Source organism: Anas acuta, chromosome 3 (genome assembly GCF_963932015.1).
Source record: "Anas acuta chromosome 3, bAnaAcu1.1, whole genome shotgun sequence".
Lineage (NCBI taxonomy): Eukaryota > Metazoa > Chordata > Aves > Anseriformes > Anatidae > Anas > Anas acuta.
This window is the reverse complement of record NC_088981.1, coordinates 295,388-316,520: the sequence shown is the minus strand read 5'-3', so window position 1 is coordinate 316,520 and position 21,133 is coordinate 295,388. Positions and strand designations below refer to the sequence as shown.

Here is a 21,133-nt window from a genome sequence, read left to right as displayed (position 1 = left end):
CTCCAGCGTGACGCCTTGTGAACCTGGCCGCTGGAAGGACCTGCTTTTTGACTCTCCTTCTCTTCACTAGGAGCATGTTCCCTCTTGCTTTGGTAATGCTCTTTCTCAGTGTTTTTAGTCTTGTCCTTTCTACCTTGGCATCTCTCTGCAATAGCTGAGGAGGAAAGCTTTTTAGAGCTACATTCAGTGTCACACTTGAGAGAGGAAGTTTGCCGCAATTTCTCACCAGGCTCAGAAGTCTCTTTGCCGTACAAAACATTTTCATTAGAAATGAGGTCACGTTCTTTTGATCTTCTTGGTTTCTCCTTGTCTCCACCGTCATCACATTGGTACTGTGCGAGGTATTCATCCTTCCCAGTAGATTTCGGAGGGTCCGCGACACTGCACAAAATAAAATCACATTTCTCACTTCTGCTGAAGGACGTGAAGATTAACAGTAAAACCTTCCAAAGGCAAACAAAGAAACAAAAACCTCCGGACTACAGGAACACTCGCAGAGATATGCCATTTAGAAACCTCTCCTGTGATTAGGACACCTTCTCCAGCTCCCAGAGAAAGTGTTTTTTCCCCTCTTGCTTCTGAAGCCATTGCACTAAAAAAGCACACGCATCTGTCTCCCTCCACATGCTGCTGCTCTGAATAAGAGCCAGAAGATTCAAAACCACCCTATTTGGTCTCCCAACATAGCCGAAAAAGACACTAGTTGAAACAGAGTTTTCTACCTCTCTCCCAGGAATTTACATTCACGTATCCTGTGACTGCAAAAATAGAAGGCGGGGCTCAGGAGGAACAGCCAGTGTTGGAAATGAAAAAAAGCAGCCCGTTTCTTCAGAGTCTTAAGCCTATGCTACTAAGAAAAAAACAAACAAACAAAAAAAAAAAAAAAAACAAGAGGAAAGGAGAACAGCGGGAAACTTACCTATCCACAGGTGTTCAATTGCAAAGCCTCCGCTGGAGGATCAACAGCTGTGAATTCAGCGTGCTTAGGAGAAATCAGATCTATGTCTGAACCACAACTATTTCAGTAGCATCACTAACTTATGTTACTCTGAAGAAGAAGTCAGCACCGTTTCTATGTTAGGAAATAGCTGAACAGTCTGTTATTCACAGGAATTATTCAGGCAGGCTTCTTTAGGAAGGCTGGGTTTCACTGGAACATTACTCCGCAAGTCCCTTCTATTCCTTTTCCCCTTAGAATCTGGGGATGTTTCAGCTAAAAAGGAGGGCAGAAACACTCTCCGTAGGTCTCCACCATGTAGTAAAACAGCGCTGTGTACCTGGTTAACTTCTGCAGCCAGCAAAGCATTGCTATTTGCAGCAGTGCCCTGACCCCAGCCTCTTGCTGAGCTCCGTCCTGTGCTGCTCGGATGCTCCCGCTGCTCAGACATGGGGGCTTAGAGAGCCACCGGGCCAGCACAAGCCCCCGAGCTCACTGTCAAACTTCACTTTTGGCATCTTTCACTTCACCAGCGCCGCCGGACGAGGAGCCCAGCAATGCCTGACGCCGCTCCGGGCTCACCTAAACGCGGGGCAGGAAATTCAGATTCAAAGCTGCAAAGGTTTTTCTTAGTGAAAGCATGGAATGAGTGGCCATCGGTGACTAACCTTACAGGAAGGCATTCACTTTGTGAATGCTGCAGTGAGTGAAGACTGAAGGCGTTTTCTGAGTGACCTAAGGAGAGCCCTCCCCGAAAAGCAGGACGTTTTATTGTCTATGTAACATCTCCTTTGAAGGCTCGAGCATGAGATACACCAGGTTTAAAATCTCAAGACACGGATCTGCCACCACAGAAGCAATACATTTCATCTACTAAGCCTAAATACCGTATTTTGCCTCCTCTGTAGGTTTAAAAAAACACGGCCATGCTTGAAGGAATGCATTCTCAGATATTCTACGTATTTACAGTGCTTTAATTAATACCACAGACATGTTGTGCTGTTGAGGGGAATTTGCAATTACATTTTCATTTCCAACCAAACGCAGCCTGACACAAATTGGGAGCAAAAGGAACTAATCATCTGGAAGCCGGGATATGCATCATTCGCCATTTTCTAAGAAAATGACAAAAATATAAAACCCCAGCAGTCTGAGAACGTGAGCACTGAGGTAAAGGCCTGATCAAACAAACGCGCACAACTATGATTTGTCCTTTTAACTCAGCAAAAGTCTGCAAACTGCCATGGTAGCAAATGAGGAGAAGGAGCTGGTATTTACAGAAGTTGCAGCTGAAGATTCAGATAAACCATTCGGGTCGATGCTCCCTTCCTGCAGGTTTAAGCTGCGGTCACATCGCCTATTTCAAACCCTTTTGATTTCTACCAGTCACCCCAGATCCCACCTATTCTGCACGTTTTCCAATCAATGAATTCACTACATGATTTCTGGGGCACAAGAGCAGGCCTGGTGAAGAGGAGCATGCCTGGTGCCATCATTCAATCAAATCAAAAGCGTCCAGGAGAAGCCCGGGGTGTGGTACTCACAGGGAATGTTTGCGAGCGGCCAAGTTCAGCAGAAGAGAATAGGCAGGACTGGAAGCCCAGGGGAACGAGATGCATCTGTTGTTGTAGGCAGCCCCAGCAAAATGTTACAGCTTCACTAGCCTGGGGCATGATTCCCCCGTTCCCTTTTCACAGCCAAGTACAATATTAGCTTGCCTTTTCTTTTTTTTATTATTATTATTATTATTTTTATTTCTTTTTGCCATCGTCAGGCTGAGGCCGGCTGAGAATATTTTGTGTCTAGACTAATAAATGTTTGTGCAGATTTTGCAAGAGCGGCTTATGGGAACAGAATCCACTTTTTGTTTTCTGCTGGAGGAAAAAAAATAAAATAAAAATAAAGGAGGAGCATTAAAAGCAACCAAGCACCCCCGTGCATTTGTTTGAAATTGCATATTACGGTGCTGCTATTTTATGTGCAATCAATACATAATTTGGAAGAAAAAAATGCTTTTAAAATTCAGAGCTATCCCTGAGCAGCTAAGGTTCTCTTGGAAACTGAAGGAGGAGTCTGAAATTATTGTTCTTTTGTTTGCCTCCCCCAGTGGGAAAGGCAGCACACAAGTAGAAACCACTGTGCTTTGAGGCGGCATGAATCATTAAGAATAAAGATTCCTCCCCCCCCTCCCCCTCCAATTAAACATGAGATATTAAAACTGAATCTAGGACAAAGGTAAACTAAACAGACTCCTTCCTTCCCAGGCAGTCAGTGGGTTAAATCAAATATCAAAGGGGCAACATCAACCTTATAACTTCCTCTGCCGAAATTAAAAAAAAAAATAAAGGTAACTTCTATTTTGCCTGCCCCGACCCCAATCGCATCGCCCGAATGGGTGCAAACTGCTGGGATATGTGAGGGCCCAAGCCTACATTTTCCCTTTTTCGTATTTGTTGGAGGAGGGCGGGGTATCTCCAGATGAAATGGCTGACCGAGCTTTTTATTTCCTCGCTTTTGTGGAAATGACTGAATCTTTCCAGGCAGCGGAGCAGTGCTCGACCGGCTCCCTCGGCCTCCCCGTGTGGGAAGAGCTCTGCCGGGAGCAGCCCGCGTAACCCTCAGATGCCAGCCCCATCAGGATTAGGTCCAGCAATGGGATGTTGGCTCCTCTAAGTGAGGACGCATCCTCTCGAAACACATACACAGAGATTTAAATGAGATATTCCCAAGAACACCCGCCTCTTCTTTCAGCACGTGTGCAAAGAGTAAATTCATTTTACTTCATTCCTCTTTTTCTCAACTCTCCCCTCCTTCCTCCGGAAGGAAACAGCCAAGCAATATTAGCAGGGCCTTCCTTTTCCCCTGGTGGAGTCCAAGAACGCGAGAATTGAGAAAAGCGACTTGTCAGGAATCAAGTTTAAAAAGAGTGTTTGTGGACTGCGAGGTAAAATACTGGAAGCTGTAATCAGAAACACAACTTTTAACTAAAAAAAGCTTCTTTCCATTGCAAATTATTCCAGTTAGTGAAATAACAAATTAGTTCTCTGCTCAGCCACAGCCTCCTCCACCAAATTTAAGTAAAACCTGCAAAGAAGTCAAAGTTGTAAAACATTTGTCAGATGCAAGGGGCAGCGTTGCGTGGGTTAGCATCATGCTCAGATGCCCACAGTACCAACAGGTGCTTTCTTTCCAGAGGCACTGGCTCCTACACGAGTTCCCTGCACGAAGAACTGAAGAAGCTGCAGGCAGGGTGAGCCTTCCTCAGTCCTCATCCTCACAGCGAGGAGTACTGGGGACGGGGAGCTGTGTTTCAGCTTGCTAAGAAGCAGAAACCCCCCGAGTTTTCAGGCGGGCTCCGCTCAGCTCCCCTTGTGACTGCTGCTCGGGACACGACCCTGCCTTGCTCAGCACCCTCGACTCCAGCAGGTGCTGCTGCTGGCAGCTGCCCTATGTATACAAAAAAAGAAGAAACCAACACAGTATTTTCCTGCTTTTAAGTATATCCCAAAGATTTACTAGGCATTGTGACGTTCTGCAGAAGCCCACAGCTGTAACTAAGGTTTGTGGGGTGTAGAGGGGCTGGGGGCTAAACAAGGCCAAGAAGAGCCACATCTCCTCCCCGATTGTCTCCCCTGTACTCTTTTTAGGACATCCAACATTCCCAGATCTCGTTTTGTCCCAGTGACCAAACAGGAGCCTGGCACTCATGCACTACGCCTTAAAACCTCTACAAACCGTGCGCCTAAGTCACAGCACTCATTATAAGCCGGCAGCTCTTTCTGGTCTCACAAACCATATGTGGCTTGAGAGATGCTCTCCAGATTCAGGGCTCTGAACACCTGCAGCCTTTGCCATAACCATGACAAAGTTCAGGAGCTCCCTGCTGGCTCCAAGGCTGGCTCCAGCAGCGGCTTCAAGCTGTGGGTCAAGAAGGCCAAGACACCCAACGAGAACCTGCAACACCAAGTGGCTTTCTGGAACGGCTCCAAACACAACTGGAAGCCTGTTGGTTTTTTTGGAAGTGAGCTCTTCTGGACCTGTTAGATGCAAGCAGAAGTCAAACTCTCAAAGCATGTTTGCATCATTAAGCTCTCCATGATCTATCTCCAAGGTCTTCTAAGAGCTAGTAGCAACGTGGTCAGAGTTCTTGCCTGTTTTTCCCTTCACGTTCTTCCACGTCAGCAGCCCTGTGCTCCCTTTGGGCTGACTTCCAGAGCTGGGTAGAAAGGATCCCCTGGAAGCAGAGATGCTGCTTTATGCAACACCTTGCAGCTCACTGCACTCTGAAGGGTACACGAAAAGAGGTGAGTGGTCCTGGTGTGGTTCCTTCCAGCTCTCAGAAAGGCAAGAGAACTGGAAATGAACCATCAGCCAAAGGGAGGCACGGCGCAGCGTTACGAAATGCCATCTGGCTGCTACAGGATAAGGAAAGGAGGCATTTTTGGTGGCTCCCATCTCCACAGAAAAAGAAACAACTATTTATGCAGCAGAATGGTTGGAGTATTTCAGGAGGCCCTGAGCTACCCCAAAAACCAACAACGAAACCACAAACCAAACCGAAACCAAACCAAACTAACATGATGGACTGCAATAAAAGATGAAAATCAGAATTAATACTACCAATGACAATAAAGATGTTGAAAACTTGAGTCATCACATCCCTTGTGTAGACTGCAGGAGGAAGCACCTTTAGTGCCTGATGTGACAGTGTCAGAAAGTTAATTAATAACACCACAAAACTGGATTCCTGTGAGCACACACTCGGCAAAGGTGATACAACCGACAGCCGGACTTGAACACTGATACTGGTACCTGACTGGGAAACAGCGAGGAAACAAAGGGAGGAGGGGAAACCGTGCTATCCTGAAAATTGCATTACTTGTTTACAAGTCACCGGCAACTCCGAGGCAAACCATCTTGGGCATTTATGGATCAGTGACCTCACGTCTCTGGCACAGGACGGAGAGGGAATACCGACCGTGAGTTCACAGAAGGAAACAGCGCGTCCAGGCCCTCCTGCACTCCGCCAAATGTGGTCAGAATGTCCCCTCCCCTCATCACCCCAAAACTTATCACGTAGGACTTCTATTAAACAGACCCCAAAGAGCTCATTCTGTCAATTTTGCAACAGGCTCAGCATTTCTCAAAATTAGAGAGGCTAATTTCATAATATACAAAAATACTGCATCTGGCACAGGGGAATTCTCAGCTAGACTTCAGCCTTGAGACAAAGCGAAACTGACCATAGAAATAGAGATTGGCCAGAGCTCAGCCACAAGAGAGTATGCCTCCGTTATATTTATTATGTGCAAACAGAACTAGAAAAACAGTTTACACTGACTTGCTGCTTTAGAAGTTAGTTCCATAAAGATGGAAGAAATTCTCAACTCAAACTTGAAGAAAGCATCAGACTTCAAAACCAGTCGTAGATCTTTGAAGTAAGACTGTTATGAATTCAGAAGTCACATCCAAACACAAAGATCATTTATATTAATGGTAACTAGATTAAAAAAAATTTAATCCTGTCCCTCAGGCTTTGTAAGTGACTAGGGGAAAAACAGCGCAAGGATAGTAATAAGCCTAAGTGAAACACCACAAACTGCTAAGGGAAGCAAAAGACCCAAGGAAACAGCCTTTTTGGTACATTAGGAACAAAAGGAATCCTAACAACAGCACAAAGTCCATCACTCGACAGAAATTCTTCAGCGTAGAGAAATTTACAAAAGGCAGAACCGTTCAAAAGCCAGCTCTAACAGGCTCCAGGGACGCATGGACACGCAGCGATAAACATCGGTTTTCCTAGTAATAACCAGCAGAGATAAATGACGACAATTACGGCTAGCAAATGGAGCGCTGGATGCAGCTGAAGCAGGCACAGGTCATCGAGGGCTTGGCAAGAGAAGAGAGAGCCCAGGAGAGCCACAAGAAGCATTCAAGGAGTAGGAAAGCCTCACAAAGAGAATGCGTGCCCTACCTCCAAGTGTTATGTCTCAAACTTGTCTTTGTTAAACGAGCACAGTGCACAGGTGCTTTACGGAAATGCAAAGGGCTTTTTGGCTGAGGAAAGCTAGTAGGACTGCCAGCCTGAAGCTAGCAGTCACCTCATTTAGAAAAAATGGCACCTCCTTCTAACGAGCTCCAGGGAACCCAATTAACAGCGTAACTGGAAGAGGCTGCCTTGCTGGCAATGTTTCAAGACGGTAACAAATGGGTTTTCTACATAATGTCTGCTTGTTCGGGGAGGTTTGGACTTACAGCCTATGGCATTTAGGTCCTGGGGTTTGCCTCATACAGGTTGTTCTCCACAGCTGGACCAGGTTCCTCAGAGCACCCACCAGCTCCTCGTGCGTGAAACCCCTCTGAGCAAACACCAACACAGCACAGGCTGCAGCTTAACACCAGCAGTGCAGCTTTCCAAACTCCCCTCTCCTTTCCCCCTCCAGCGGGCTGCTCGTGTTCACCTCAGGACTTCCACAACAAAGCCCCCTTTGCACGGATCGCCGTGCACTTTGACAGCCCCAAGGCGCTCTCTGGGGCGCCTGTCCCGGCTGGGACCGCCACCTCAGCCTTGACTCACCCTTCAACGAAGCCAAACTCCTCCGTCAAGCCTGACGGGGAGCCCCAGCACCCACCGGGCAGCGCTGACAGCCGCAGCCTCTCCGCTCCCTCAGCGCCCCGCCGCCGCCTCCATTAGGTGCCTCGCCCCGCCGGCTGCCGATCTCCAGCGCCGCGCAGCACCTGGGGGACAGCCGGGCGTCAGGGCGGCCCCCGGCACCGCAAAAACCCCCGGCAGGGCTGGGGACATGGCCCCGCTCCCCTCCCACCGCCACACCGAGCGCGTGTGTGTATATATAGAGGGGGGGGGAGCCCGGTCTCGGCTGGCTCCGTCCCGTTTCAAGGCACGGAAAGTGAAGTTGCTCGCCCTGCCCGTGTGCCCCCCATACCCCCGGCTCTGTCACAGCCCAACCGCGCCCCGTTCCCCCCTCACAGAGCCGGGGAAGGGGTGCTCGCAGCCGCCCCTCTCCTCAGGGCCGGCCGGGGGAGCGCCTCGCCTTCTCCCCGGGGGTCTCCCGTGGCCGCTTGGGGTCGCCTCCCGCAGCCGCCTCGCCGCCCTCTCCTCTCAGCCCCGCCGCCTGCCTCCTCCTCCGCCGCCGCCGTTTTGTGTCTCCGGGAGTCGTCCGCTGCCGGCGGGGCGGGCGCTGAGCCGTCGCCGAGTCCCAGCTCCGCTGGCCGCCCGGGCCCTCGCCTCGCAGCCTGCGGCACCCACTCGCATCCTCCCGGCGCCTCGCAGCTTCCCCCCCCGTCCCCGGGAGGGTTTGAGAGCCGGGTAGGGCCGGGCAGCGGCGGGCCGCGGTGCCTCAGCTTCCCCCGGCCCGGAGCGGGGCGGAGCCGCTCCGCCCGGCAGGCGGCGGCCGGCCCGGCCCGGCTCGGCTCGGCTCGCCTCGGCTCAGGGCATAAAGGCGCTGAGGGCGCCCGGCTCCCCGACCTCGGCTTCTTCTCCAGCCCCGAGTTCCTCTCAGGTGCCCGGTGCTGAGGGAGGAATGCCCTCCGGGACTGGCTGGGACACCCCCAAAACCTTTGGAGAAAAAACAAACAAACAGCGAACAAACAAAAAACCCACCCCCAACCCCCTTTTTTTCCACCTCCAAGTTGAATAAAGAGGAGCTCTTCCTTCAGTACGTGTCCAGATATCTTAGTCTACGCTTCGCTTTAACTCCCACTACGTACTTCTCTTCAATACCGCTGCTTTTAGCAATGTTTTTACCTCAGACGCTAAAAGTTGATCTTTTCCCCAAGTCAGAAAAACCAGAATGGGGCTTCTGGGAACCCTTAGTTGTGACAGCTGTTCATGTCCAACCGAGATTTACACCTTTATATATATTTAACTGTGAAGGTCTTCTTCTCTCCAGACTAATAACGGGGAGAAGTTTGTCCAAAACTTTGAAGAGCAAAAGTTTTGATGCCAGGAACGCTCCTGCTTCCTCGTTGCCTGTCATTCCCTTTTAAGTATGAAATTTTCCAGTCGCAATGCAATGAGCTGACTGTGGTTCCATAGGTAAAGATGCATTTAGGATACCAGGTTTTCAACATCGTCTTGAAGTGGATAAGAAGAAACACATTTTTGCCTCAGTGATATGTTTTTTTCCTCTCCTTTGCCTGGAGATGCAATGAAAGCTTCCTGTTGTCCGCTCAACACAGGCACCTTCTTCACGGTAGCTTTTTAAATACAGTGCTAACAACACAGCTCTTTGTTCCCTTCTGTACATCTACTGAAACGCAGATTAGGTGCCAGGCATAGGTCAGTCTTGGAAAAAGCTGCCACCCCTAACACACTGACGGAAACGTCGGCATTGAGTTGCACCTGGCTCACGATTTGCCAGTGTTTGCCTAGAAAGCTCCATGGTTTATATAGCATAGATAGATCCTGAAACAATTGAGAAAAGTTAGACTTGGAGTACTGTGTCCAGCAGTTCTGGGCTCCCCAGTACAAAAAAGACAGGGGTCTCCTGGAAAGAGTCCAGCGGAGGGCAACAAAGACGATAATGGGGCCTGGAGCATCTCCCCTGTGAGGAAAGGCTGAGAGACCCGGGGCTGTTCAGCCTGGAGAAAAGACTGAGAGGGGATCTCCTCAATGTGTATAAATATCTGAGATGTGGTGGACAGAGGGATTTGGCCAACCTCTTTTCAGTGGTTTGTGGGGACAGGACAAGGGGCAATGGCCACAAAATGGAGCCCAGGAAGCTCCGCACCAACATGTGAAAGAACTTCTTCACGGTGAGGGTGACGGAGCACTGGGACAGGCAGCCCAGGGAGGTTGTGGAGTCTCCTTCTCTGGAGATATTCAAGGCCCATCTGGATGCCTACCTGGGCAACCTGCTCTAAGGAACCTGCTTTGGCAGGGGAGTTGGACCCGATGATCTCTGGAGGTCCCTTCCAACCCCTACAATTCTAACAAAAAGGACTGGTTCATATTCATACTGGTGCCTCAGTGGTGGAAGACGCTTATTAGACTGGCCTAGAAACCTGAAGTAATGTGCTCAGGAGTGCTAGCTAGCATCCCAAAAACTCAGCCCTGTAGAATGCAGTCACAGGAGAAAGATGACAATGCACTTAAAACAGATTAGGAAAAAAGCTAGGAAGCAGAAATGGATATTTTTATGGTGTGTACTCTTTTGAGCACCTCAGAAGTTCTTGCCACCTGTCTCGTCTGTGATTCCTCAACTTCATGTTCATTATATAAAGGATTTCTCAAAAAGTCTTGTTTTAGAGAACAAGAAAAGCAAACCATATACACAATCCCATTAAAAATGTCAAGCATAGATAAAAAACATCATACGATGGGTGAACAATGTCTGACGGGTAGGGCTCAGAGGGTTATGGTAAATTGGGCTACATCAGGCTGGTGGCTGGTCACCAGTGGGGTCCCCCAGGGCTCCGTTTTAGGGCCAGTTCTTTTCAATGCTTTTATAAACAATTTGGATGTAGGACTAGAAGGTGTTTTGAGCAAATTTGCTGATGACACTAAACTTGAAGTTGTTGACTGTTGAGGGTGGAAAGGCCTTGCAGAGAGATCTGGACAGATTGGAGAGCTGGGCGATCACCAACCGCATGAAGTTTTACAAGAGCAAGTGCCGGGTCCTGCACCGGGGGCGGGGCAACCCTGGTTATATGTACAGACTGGGCAATGAGATGCTGGAGAGCAGCTCTGCAGAGACGGATCTAGGGGGGTCATGGTTGACAGCAAGTTGAGTATGAGCCAGCAGTGTGCCCTGGCAGCCAGGAGGGCCAACCATACCCTGGGGTGCATCAAGCACAGCACTGCTAATCGGTTGAGGGAGGTGATTGTCCTGCACTGCTCCGCGCTGTGCGGTCTCACCTCGAGCACTGTGTGCAGTTCTGGGCACCACAGTACAAAAAGAACATTAAACTGTTGGAGAGTGTCCAGAGAAGAGCTACAAAGATGGTGAAGGGCCTTGAGGGGAAGACATATGAGGAGCGGCTGAGGGCACTGGGCCTGTTCGGCCTGGAAAGGAGCAGGCTGAGGGGAGACCTCATCGCGGTCTACAGCTTCCTCATGAAAGAATCATAGAAACACAAGGTTGGAAAGGACCCACAGGATCATCTAGTCCAACTATCCTTCTATTACCATTACTACCTATTACTAAAATAGCAGTACGCACAAATGAAAGCTTAAGAACACTTTCTATTACTATAAAAATAAATAATTTGTAATACATGGTTAGTAATATTTAGCAAACAGTGTGCTACCACCATCACAACGGCCTATTACCCCTTCTAGCTTCAGAGGCATCCTTATACATCCAAAATAGAGAGGAGGATATCAACTATATGGATCTCTCTCAGCTGAATTATTTCACTATCTATATGTCCTTCCAATTAATTGTTTTAATTGGCATTGGTTAACAATGGGCTTAATTTGCAATTTTACATGACGCAGGAATATGTCCTGATTGAGCATTAAAAAAAAGGTGAAATTAGACATACTTTGAGCTCATAGCGATCCACAATAACTATGTAGTCTGTCTCCATAGGGACTTGTACAGTGTTCTCATCACTTATCTGTTGCTGGTCTTCTTCCCAAGAACGTTCAGGAGTCACCGCTTGAAATGCCCAGGAATCTGGAAGGACACAGATTTCTTCAGTCAGGTTTTCTGTTTATCTAGAATACAGTCTCAGTGAAGTATCCTGTACCTGCCAAACAGTCTCTTTCTACAAATACAGAGACAGAATTGTTATCGTCTTCACTGAGAAATACTTGGCTTCTCCCTTCTTTCCAGCTAAAGTCACTGCTCCATAAAAATTAGAAACTAAGACAAAAAAAGCAAACAAAAATACCCACAAACAAACCAAAAGCACTAATGAAAAGCTTAATAGTGGAAAAAAATAGTCATGTTGCCAATTCAGGGCTCAGAGTCTCAGAGAGCGTGGTGAAAGGTGACCCCCAGCTGGCTGCTGGAGGAAGCTGAGGCAGCGTTCAGCTCTAACCTTTGCCTTCTTGGCTGGCATCTTTGCACTCCTGCTGTCAGTGGGTGTTGAGTGTCCTTCCCCCCAGCCTCAGAACGTGCCCTCAGATGTAGGCAGCGTTTAGCAGGTAGAATTCACTCAAATATAAAGAGTACAAATCATGCGTTTTCTGCTTTTGCTTTGGAACTCCTAGCTTGAGGTTTTCCTGCAGGCCATGAGGTTTCTTGCAGCAGCAGGGATGAGTTCTGTTAGCAAGAGGCTGTTCTGTGCTTCGACTGTGGGAAGACGAATGGTTACCTGTGCACCGTTAAATAGAACTTGACACCTAGCACACCGCACTTGCAGCCTGTGGGGTGCTTTAACAAGCAGGTAAATCAGCAGAGGCTGTTTTGCAGCCGGGGTGATGCTGGGTGATTAAAAAGCAGGGGCAGAACAAGGAGTTTCTGGTGTTTGTTCTTGCTTGTCATCTGACTCTCCACTTCCACTGTTCTTTAAAAAAAAAGAAACAAACAAAAAAAAATAACAAAAAAAAACAAGGGGTAAGCATCTTAACATCTTTATTATAAATGGAAGGCACAAAACAAGCCAGCAACAGAGACTGTCCAAGAGAAATACGTGGTGCTTTATAAACAAACAAGGAAGTACCCTTAGGCGGGTGTGATAATCCTCCTCTAACGCGTTTTTGGAGTGCAAAAATAGATTTGTTCCTTTCTTGCTCTTCTCTCCAGGACAGAGGCAGAATAGCCAACTGCAAAGTTAGACCAGGGAGGTCAGTTTGTTCCATACTGAGAAAGACAAGCCTGTAAAACAAACTAGACAGATTTTCTTTGTGTTATTTATCTTCCTTCAGCAAAGGCAAAGCTTATGCCACTTGTTGGTGTGTATTTCCAGAATTTGGGAAAAAGGCTTTGCTCTCTTCGAGAGACTGATAACTTGATTTGATTAACTGAAGAAAGCTGGAAAACTGTTCGTTCCTCATTATTTTTCACTTGTTACTTTCTTTAGGGTTACTTTTAAAAAGAAGATTTCACTGATCACAAGCCAGTAGAAGACTTTCAGCCCTAGCAAGGGTGAAGACAGCTCTCTCCAAGAGCAGAGGAAGTCCCTGTGGAGAGAACCCGAGCTTGTTAGCAGAACTCGTCGGCATGTCTAAACAAGGAGACGATTGCTACTTCTATTTCTATTCTACCTGTACCAAGGTATGGCTGGCTTTCCTTTGCTTTGCTTTTTTTCCCCATTTTTTTCAGGAAGGAGTAGATTAGGAGGAGGAAGCACACTGGTCTTTGGTTAACTTGAGAACCAGATAGATTCTGAATTCAGTTGTAGCAACATTAGGCAGCAGCATGGCCATTTTTGAGGCTGTACTCTATTTTCCTTGTTGGTTTCCTTTTGGTTCCAGGGAGACAAATGTGCCTACCGCCACTGCGAAGCTGCTCTGGGCAATGAGACGGTCTGCAAGCTGTGGCAGGAGGGTCGTTGTTTCAGGAATGTCTGCCGATTCAGACACATGGAAATTGACGTGAGTGCCTAACGATGTGTTCTCAAAATAAATCAACAAAAGCCTTTTTCAGTGCCGTAGGTGTACTGATTGTGCTTTTGCAGGATAGATTTGTTTGCTTCCAAATCATACTGGTTTCTGTTACCAAGAGAGGGGGTGGGAGGAAGCAGAGGGAAATAAAATCAATGCCTTAGGTGTGTCTTAGCAAGATATATATATATATTTTTTTATTAGATGCTGACAGTTTTCTCAACAGATGCAGAATAGCTGTTAAATAGACTGCTAAAACCTGCTGGAGCAGGGGGGTAATAAACAGGCTGTTCTATCCTCATGGGAGCAGGCTTGATAATGAACTATCAGGTCTCTTCTGACCCACAGTCCTTCAGATAACGCTGTTCTAGCTGCCTGGGGTAGGAAGTGGGGAAAGTTAAAGGTGCAGAAGAACTAAGTCTCCAAGAAGTAGTTCTAGACAGGGTTAACCTAGGCAATTTCGGATGTTCTTTTTCCCTCTGAATAATCCTAGTATAATCCTAGGTGTATTAGTTTAACCCACCCTCAACTGATGTCTGAGAGTGCCTGTCTTCTCAAACTGAATGATGACAAATCTAAATGTGCATAGTGGTTGCAGGTTACGCAAACTTTGTGAATATGCCCAGAAATACTACACTTAACTGAGAAACTGACCTTTGGAATGATGTTTCAGCACTGTGTTGTGACAGCTGTCGTGATCTGGAGCTGTGCATCTCTTTGCAAGCCTCAGGTGCATGTTATCACGAGCTTTTCTTTTTTTCTGTCTTCAGAAAAAGCGCAGTGAGATTCCTTGCTACTGGGAGAACCAGCCGGGAGGCTGTCAGAAAGCCAACTGTGCTTTTCATCATGCAAAGGGACGTTACATCGATGGACAATTCTTACCACCAAGCAAGAGTGAGTTTAGGTCCTTTTTCTTGAAGCGCTGAAGACTTAATTTGGAGTATTACTTAGTGGGTGCCAATCCTGTAGGGGGCATCAGGTAACTGTTCATTTGTGAGTGCAGGAAAAGGTCTGCAGTCATAGGTGGTCAGTTAAACCGAGTGTACTGCTGGTGTTTGTTTTCTGCTTTCGTGCTCAGCTTCTCTTTGCTTTGTGTGATGTTTGCCTTGCAGTTTGCTTCCTGTTGTTTCATCTTTTGCTGGGTGGTAGGGAGATGTGTTGTTGTTCGAAGGGAAGTCATTGTTCCCGGTGTAAACAGTGATGGGATGGGCAAAAGGAGATGCTGAATTCGTTGTCTGTGCGGGTTATCTGCCTTTCCTACCATCTCTTTGCATTGTGGTCAAAGTTTTAAACTGCCATATTACCGATGATCCTCCTCTTCCTCTAGCTACCCTGCCAAGTCCGCCTGAGTCCGCGGACGATGCTTTGAAAGTGGCTCAGTTGTCACTGCAGCAAAAGAAACTTTCTGTCCAGTCAAATCCCTCTCCACAGCTAAGGGGGTGATGAAAGTGGAAAACTCTGAAAATGTCCCAAGCCCTACACACCCTCCAGTTGTAATCAGTGCTGCAGATGATGATGAAGATGATGATGGTGAGCATGTGTTGGTTCTTGGAAGGAATTTGTGCTGTAAATGATTGTGTAGATCTTTGGTTCTTGAAGGAATTTGTGCTGTAAATGAATGTGTTAAATCTTTGGTTCTTGAAGGAATTTGTGCTGTAAATGAATGTGTTAAATCTTTGGTTCTTGAAGGAATCTGTGCTGTAAATGAATGTATAAATCACAGATGACCTGAGGTCTGACTAGCGATAGGGCAGGCGGTCTGGCCAGGTCACTGGTGGCTTTGTCTGGCAGTCAGTGGACAGAACCTGAAACGTTGGAGGAAAGCTTAGAACCACTCCTGGCTTTAGCTGGTCTGTTGTGTAAAGTTCTGTGTGAAACTAGGAAGGAAATTTCTTTTTTCTGTCTGAAGAGCAATGTGTTGTGTAGTAGTTAAAGCTGCAGAGAGAATCTAGAGTCCTAGATGTTTGGTCCTAGTGTATTCTACTTAGGAGTTCATCAGGTCAGTGTAGCTGTTTAAAAAAACAAAACAAACAAAAAACAAACAAACAAACAAAACAGCAACAAAGTTTTTTATATGAACCATGGGCTGAAGTGTCACTGCATGAGCTATGTAATCATGAACAATCTGGTCTATGCATAACTGAATAGATTTTTCCCCTTCAGACCAACTTTCTGAGGAAGGAGAAGAAACTAAAACTCCCGTCCAGCAACCAGCTGCGGAAGGCAAAAATGGATTACGGGTGATTTCCACTCGCAAAGGCAGTTCTACTGCTACTAAACAAGGTATTCCAGCACCTTAGTAGGATAAATCAGAAGAACTTGACAGTGAAGTCAAAAGCAGTGTGGTGTAAAAACACAACAAAATGTAGGGGTGCTGAATGGACTCGGTTATTTCCATGATCTCATTTCTGCCATTAATACCATCATGTGCCCATTGGGTCAGAAAGGTGAACTCCTTTTCTTTACTTTTGGAGAACAAACCAGGGCCACAGCATGGAGTTTAAATGGCTGCACGTGCAGCCTTGCAACCACTGTTGATAAGCCATATCTAACGATAGAGGGATCTAATATGTTGTAAATGGATTAAAGTTAAAACTACATTTTTAACCCTGAAGGATGAAAGGAGGGGCAAAATGCCATTGGTTCTAGGGCTCTTTCACTTGTGAGGAGTGTTGACAGGCTTTATTCTAAATACTTCAGAAAGTTCCTGAGCGCTAAGAAGCCTGAGGACCTGTGGTCCTCCGTGAGTGCCTCTAAGCCTGTCTCATTAACTGTTTCCTGTTTTCAGAGGGCAATCTGAATTTTGGAATAAAAACACTTGAGGAAATCAAATCGCAGAAGATGAAGGAAAAAAATAAGAGACACGGTGGTGAGTTAATATGCCCTACTTTCTGATCCTGTTCACGGCAGGTGATGGTGACTGGGAGCTGCTTGAGGGACAGACTTCCATTTTTAGCTGGGGGCATCAAGCAACCTGATTCTCAGCCAGCTGGTATTCTAAATGGGAGTTCAAAGGGCAACCAGAGGCAAATTAGTCACCTCTCTTATTTACATGCTCTGCTTGCTGTATTTTGGACAGTAACAAATAATTTAAAGTTTTTTGTTCTTTGTGATAGTTTTTTATGCTGGGTAAACTTCCTTATGTTTTGGTTGCTCTGAACAGAAGGTTCTTCAAGATCTTCTCTTCGTCCCGTTGATTCTATGATTTTTCCTGCTCCGGAAAAGGAAAATGTCCGGACAGTGGTGAGAACTGTGACACTGTCTTCCAAGAAAGGTAGTAAGGAATGCTTTTGTTTTGATTTCATTACTCCTAAACTGGAGGGTTAAGCAATAATTAAAACAATTCACCCGTGTTAGCCTTCTGGTGCTGCCTTCTGTTCAAAACGTGCTTTTATGCTTCAAGTCCCTGGTTGTACTGGAAAGATTTGGTGCTCAGGTTAAGTGCAGTGGCAGGAGAAAAAAAAAGTGTCAGTATGCAAATAGGGGGGTAACTGAAAAACAGAAGAGTAACGAGAAGAAAGAGCTGTAGAAGACAGTGCTATATAAGAAGCAATTTCTGAAGCATTAAAGAGGCTGACAGTGGCAGGTGTGGACACAGTATGACAGGAGTTTGTGTATAAATTGTTTAGAGCTGTGCAAATGCCTTTGAAAGGGAAAAAAGTGTGGAAGTACTTTTACTCGTAGACATTCACCTTAGAAAGGACTATTTCTCAGCATTTGTACCTAATAATATTCTGCTTGCTTATGCAGCTTTGTTCTGCACAAAGTATAGCTGTCAAGCAGACTCAGATTCATTCTCTACTATCTCAGCTGGAATTTGAAGCAAGCACTGAGACTCTTAATATTTTTTTCTATGTTAATTATAGTTAAAATATGAGTTTATGTGGTTTAGCTGTCAAAACAGTGTCTGACATGTTGGAGATGGGCTAACAGGATAGTATTTCTGTTGGCTACTGGTTTCTGTGAAATAGAAAAAAAATTCCCTTTTGTTTTAGGGGAGGAACCTGTGGTTCGACTAGATCTTGCTGCTAGACAAGGAAAACGGAAAGCCTCCGCGGGTAAGAACTTTTTATGAGCTGTTACGTAGGTGCTGCCTTCTATATATGACTGCATTAAAGAGTATTTTTGAGGTATGAAAGGAAAATACATTGCAGTGGAGATCTGTGTTGACTGCAGAAATGGCAAAAAAAAAAAAATCATTTAGCAGCTGAAAGGCAATTCTATGAAAATACGCTTGAAAAATAGAAGCTTATTGTTGACTGTTCTCAAACCTTCCTGCAAAGAAAAGTTCTTACAATACTCCTTGTTTTCTCTGAAGACGATGTAAGCACCGTTCCAGTGAAGTGCAGCCTTGCTGAAAGGCTGGGGAAGAAGGTAGAGGCTCCGGGAAATGCTGACAAAGCACCCAAGAGAGATCCAGGTACTAAACGGGCATCTGGATTGGATTCCTGGGTTTTGCATTTAGTCTTTCTGTTTGTCCTTTTCCAGTGATGTTTCTTTTTGCATGTTGGCTGAGGTTGTAATCACTGGGATTCAAAGTTACCTTTCCTGTCTTGTTTTGAACTGTGAACCTGAAGTTGACATTATGCAGCCTCTCTAATTCGTTCTGTTTCTGTTTTGCAGTTCAAGTTGCCAAGTCTCTGAAGGACAGGCTGGGATTACCTCCTAAACAGACCAGCACTGAGAGAGGTAACAGCTAGATATTAAATATGCTTTCTCCTCCTTCCTTTCCATGAACTTGGACTGCTTTCATCCATCCCTAAAAACTAATTTAAACAAAAACAAAGAACTGATGCCTCTTGCTTGAGTGCCGAAGCTCTTCTGACAGCCACTATCAGAAATCTGGCTCTAGGTGTGTGTTTCTTTTCTACTTGTGTCTTTGTCAAGGTTTTTATCTGCTTCTGTGAACCGTTACGTACCATTAGAATAGAACCACTGCCAGGAGCAGGAATTTGAAATGCAGTCTGAAAAAGTACTAAAGTAAAGCAGCATTTCTGTGTAGCAGTTCTCTCTGGATAGGGCTGGTCTTCAAAATACAAGTGGCTCAGAGGAGGAGGAGAATGTTGTTCTAAGGATATTGTTCTAAGATGCATTATTGGGAACACTCAAGATTAGTTTTCCTTAGTGCTCTGACAAATTTTGGAGACTTAAAATATTGCTGGACTCTCTTTAAATGTCGGTGCTTCTCCTCATTTCTTGATGATGACAGGGAAGGCTGCTAAGCCGATGGGAGAGATCCGTGTGAAAACACTGGAGGAAATCCATCGTGAGAAAGTTCTTCAGAGACATGAAACTCAAGCCAAAGGCGAGGCTGAAGGGCATGGTAAAACTGAAGATTCCAGCGCAGGGGCAAGACCTGCTCGTGCAGGTCGCATCAAAACTTTCTCTGAAGCCTTGTCTGAAAAAAAGAATAATCGCTTGGTAGAAGAGAAGAAAAAAGCAGGAGAATCCCATACCAAGAGCAAAATTCAGGGTGAGTCCAAGAAGCAGCTCGCTCTGTCCGGGCGAATGGATTGCACATTGTAGCCTTTCTCTCTCTCTCTCATGGGACACAAGGATGCACAAATGCACAAAGGAAACAAGTACCCAGCTTTCTTTATTTCTGCCGTTGACAAAACTTTTTTTGGTCTTTTTTTAAAGCACCTGAAAAAGAAGAAAAGAAGGCAGTGGAATTGAACCGGCCTTTTCCTAACCTTTCCTCTGTAGCTGATGTACAGGTGTGAAGACACACATCCATTCGTACAATTTCTGATAATTCTGCCAAGTTTTGTTACTCACCGTGTGCCACCCTCTTGAGTGTGTTCTTACCCTTCAGCACCTGGTAGGAGCTGCAGTGCAGTCTAAATCCTATTGCCAGCAGCATTTCCAGACAACTCTGTAATCCTCAAACTTGGAATCAGTCTGTTTATACCACAGCAACAAAGAAACCCTGTTAGCACCAGCTGAAATCTACACGGTTAACGTGGAGGGAATTCTTTTTGTTCTTACTGACTTGATCTGTCAGACATGAAGGATTTAATATGGAAGGCCAGAGTTCTGTGTTGAAGGAAATCAATCTGTCAGTGGATACTGTATAGGGAAACTTGTATGACGTTCTGCTGCTTAAAAAGAATGTGATAAATAGATGTACAGCAGAACACCCTAGCTGTTTAAAGAAGCTTGCCATAGTGGATATTGCAGATACGTGAGACTGTGTCCATAGTAAAGCATGGCTCTTGTTACAGGCAGAATTTTATGGAAAAAAAAAAAAACAACAACAAAACAACAGTAACCTGAAGGATATTAATATGCTGTTCCACATCAAGACCATTTTGGAGGGATTGCTGATCAGATTTTCTTAACGAAATCCCCACGCACGGATATATTTTTTTTTTTTGTCCTATTCATGCACTACTTTTCTTTCCTTCTAGCCAACTCAGCAGAGTGGAACTCGTAAATGTCCAGAGAAGAGCTTTGAAGAGAGCCGGTGGGAGAAGTGGCAACAGAGAGAACAACAAGAGAAGCTTCGGAAGGAGGAAGCTGCTGTCAAATCTACTGCTGGCTTCTTTAATACTGAACCAGCAGGGAAAGTGGCAGCTCAATTTCAGGGCCAGGAAGCTAAAAGTAAGTGTTGAAGGTTAAGAGTTCCTTAGGTTGTCTTCTGAAATACAGACAGAAGATGACAATTCTCATGCTGTAACTCTGGCTGGGTGCATTTTGCCACGCAATGCTACGAAGCGAAGTGTGTACTTTCTTTTTCTTAGTTTGTTTCTTTTCCTGCCAGCCAGATGTTAGGTAAGGAACGGGAGACTAGAAAATGACACTACAAATTTGGACGTTGTAGAACAACTTAACTGTGGGACATCACTGCAAGGGAGAGGAAGCTGGTACAACAGTTGCATACACTCTTGTCCTACTCTAACTGCTGCTTTTTCCTTTCCTAGAGGGAGCAGGACTTTAACTATAAAAGCTGTCTAGGTCTGTGAACCCGGCTTGCACTTAGGATTGCTATGTGTCTGCGGTTTGCCTTGTCCTGGATTATTATTTACTGTAGCTATTGGGTTTCTTTGTTCCTTTGTATGGATTGTTGGTAGACAGAGTTTACTATGTGGAAAACATTCCTGAGAATCCAGGCAATGGCGGTGTAATTCTGCTGGCCAAATGCATTTAACTGTGTAGAAGGACTGTGGAAATGATGAAGAGAACCTGGATTTTTCCCGAGGCAGAGCAAGACTGTATCAGTTCTCTCTTCCTTTTACTCTAGCCAACTTGATGACATCTGCGAAGCCTTCGGGTGGGAAAGTCACTTTCCCCAAGAAGAAGGCACTGAAACGTAAGGCACCTGGGAGTTATCCCTCTGCCATAGCAGCTGTGGAACTCCGGACTGCCTTTGATGCTGACATGATGGGACCTCCAGCCAAAAAAGCAGCCATGGTAAGGCCAGGGGCTAATGCAGAGATGGATCCCTTGTTAAATTTCTACCCTCCTCTAGGAGAAAAGGTGGAAAACTCAAACGTTCTGCAGGCCTTCTGTTTCCTTTTAAATCCAGGAGCTGTCTACAGGATGCTTGTAGAACCCTTCTGTATTTATGAGATGAATGGCACTCTTTAACCGGTACTCTGATGCTGTGATTTCTCTGGTGTGGGGGATTTTGTCCATTAATGCCATGTTCTTAAAAGACACAAGATCATGAGTAACCTCCA

General features: G+C 46.0%; 1 pseudogene; it reads left to right on the top strand.

The window, feature by feature from the left end:
• The first annotated feature begins 11,754 nt into the window (after positions 1–11,754).
• LOC137852921 (zinc finger CCCH domain-containing protein 11A-like) lies at positions 11,755–19,174 on the top strand (annotated as a pseudogene).
• Positions 19,175–21,133: the final 1,959 nt, after the last annotated feature.